The sequence below is a fragment of the Bufo bufo genome, chromosome 1 (genome assembly GCF_905171765.1).
Source record: "Bufo bufo chromosome 1, aBufBuf1.1, whole genome shotgun sequence".
Lineage (NCBI taxonomy): Eukaryota > Metazoa > Chordata > Amphibia > Anura > Bufonidae > Bufo > Bufo bufo.
This window is the reverse complement of record NC_053389.1, coordinates 140,831,302-140,834,331: the sequence shown is the minus strand read 5'-3', so window position 1 is coordinate 140,834,331 and position 3,030 is coordinate 140,831,302.

The following is a 3,030-nucleotide window of genomic DNA, read 5'->3' as shown; positions in this document are numbered from 1 at the left end:
CTGGCCATAACAGAATTAAAGAATATGAAAAATGGAGTGATAAAACCAGCTGACAAGGGTGGAAACGTGGTCGTCTGGCCTACGGATATGTATGAGACTGAAGTATTCAGGCAATTGCGGGATAGGATGTGTTATGAACGTTTGTCAACCAATCCAACAATTGGTTTTAAACTCCAATTGGAGGACATCCTATCAAGAGGGGTGGAAGACAATATTATTACCAAATCGGTATGTCAGAGTCTTATAACCAAACATCCGGTCATTCCGACCTTATATTTATTACCGAAAGTCCATAAGTCCTCCACCAAACCTCCTGGGAGACCCATTGTCTCGGGTTGTGGTGGTCTAAATGAACCAGTGTGCCAATTTTTGGATTTTGATCTAAAACCATGCGTGGAGAGTTTACCTTCGTATATTCGCGATTCGACAGACGTGTTAAAACGTCTGGAGAACGTCAAAATGGAGGATAACATGTTTTTAATAACATGTGATGTGGAATCGCTGTATACGTGTATTGCACATGATATAGGCTTGGAATCCTCTTGTTTCTTTTTGCGTACAAGAAATCTTCCACAGGATTTGATTGATCTTTTGATGAAACTACTAGACTATATATTGAGGCACAATTATTTTTTGTTTAAAGATCAACACTATTTACAACTACGAGGAGTGGCGATGGGTGCGAAATGCGCACCCTCGTATGCAAATTTATTTTTGGGCAATTGGGAGCGACAGTGTGTGCAGGCATCCATGGATGAAGTCGATGGGGAGGTAATATCATGGATGAGATTTATTGACGATGTTTTGTTTATATGGCAGGGGTCACGGGTGTCTTTGGATTTATTTTTGGAGAAATTAAATGCGAACAATTGGAACATCACTCTAACTAAAGTGGTAAGTCAAAAAGAAATTGATTTCCTAGACATCAACATTAAAGTAACAACTAATGGTGACCTAGAAACCTCGATCCATAGGAAATCTACTGCCGTTAATTCCTTGCTTCATGCGACTTCATTCCACCCCAAACATCAAAAAAACTCAATACCGATTGGTCAATTCTTGAGGGCAAGACGGATCTGCACATCAAGAGGCGAATTTGAAAGGGAATCTGAAACCTTAAAAAACCGATTTACACAACGGGTTACAATCAAAGTGATATACAACGTGGTTATATGCGTGCCGCCGCCGCATCAAGGGAATCTCTATTATCTTCCAAGGCTCGGGTCAACCCAGAAACTCCTGTCACACGTATGATAACCAACTACAATACACAATGGCACAATATGAGAGAAATCTTTGAAAGATTTTGGCCCATCCTTAAATCGGATGTGGATTTGGGGAAAATAATTACATCTACTCCCCTATTTGTGGCCAAACGTAGTAAGAACCTCAGGGACATTCTGGTGAGGAGTCACTATATACCATCCAAATCTGGATTCATTTTTGAATCCAAAGGCCCCAAATGGGGATGCGTACCATGTGGGCATTGTACCACATGTAGAGTAATTACTAAGACCAAGACCTTTGAAGACTCCTCAGGCAAAATGAGCTACAATATTGTTCATTTCATTAATTGTAGTGTCACAGGAATTATATATCACGCCACATGTCCATGTGGCCTGATATATATTGGTATGACGACTCGTGAATTTCGGGTTCGCATACAGGAACACCAGAAAGATATTCGGGCAGCTGCCAAAATTGCGGATGGAGAAAGAGACAAACTTGTAAAATTAAAACCCATTGCAAAGCATTTCCGTCAGAAACATAACAACTGTTGGCAGGATTTAAAATTCAGGGGGATAGATAGAGTCTCCCTTGGTGCGCGTGGCGGTGATCTGTTTAAACGGTTGGAGCAGGTTGAAAGCAAGTGGATTGTGAAATTGAACACTCAGGTGCCATTTGGCCTGAATGATAAAATTCCATTTGCCTCGTTTTTGTAGGGTGCAGCATCATCCCTGATATGTGGTGTTTTAGATAGTTAGGATGTCTATGTTTTTAGGTTCTCTCTAGCCGGGTTCCTAGGGTGTGATGTATGAACTATGTCCACTAATTTGATTTTTTTGTCTACATATGTAGGATATATGTATACTATGGTCGCTCAATCGGAAAACCGTTCCCTCCATAAGGATATAATCATATATAGGGCCTACAGACCTTTGGATCGTTTGGTGAACTGCGATCAATGAGTCATGTATATGCATCATGTCATGAAGTGTATTTATGCTTGTATGTTATAGACACGTGTTGGTGAAATCATGTGTTTTGATTTATAATATATGTTTTTTCTTCATTTTTATAACACATGTATTGTTCGTTCATGCCGGTGCTGCTGTACCCTGATTAGGCATGCATGACAATATATCCATAAATAATTTTTATTATATGTATTTTTGCACAATTATATCCATTTATATTATGATCATGTCCATTTGTATTTTTGCACGATGTTATTAATTTATATAATCAAGTCAATCTGTATTTTTGCCCTATGTAATGGTAATCATGTAGGTATTTGATTTGTATATTTATCTATATAATAATGAATTGTTTCACAACATATATGTGTTATATATATATATATAATTTTTATAGCACTATTACTAGTGACACAAACCACTGTTGTTGTGGGTTTTTACACTCTTAAGTTGGGAGGTTCGTTTAGTACTCAATTTATAATGCGTGATATTTATGCATATTTATGCTGATGTATGTTTTTAGAGATACATGATGAATTAAACATTTGTAGGGAGGAAATAACATAACCACATATGTATATATATATGTTTTAGGATAGAGAGCGCATTGATGGAGTATGGATCCATGACATTGTTTTGCCCTCAACCTGTACGGAGCTCGTAGTGCGCACGTCCCTCTGCGCAGCCGCGGGCGCGCTGACGCGGCCCTGGCTCTGACGTAGGACGTTCTGTGCTCTGCTGAGCGTAGCCGTTCTGAGTCATTGCTACGGCCGGGTACGCGGGCATCGGCGGTGTGCGGCGGTTCGTGCGCCATAACACACGAGGCGAGAGA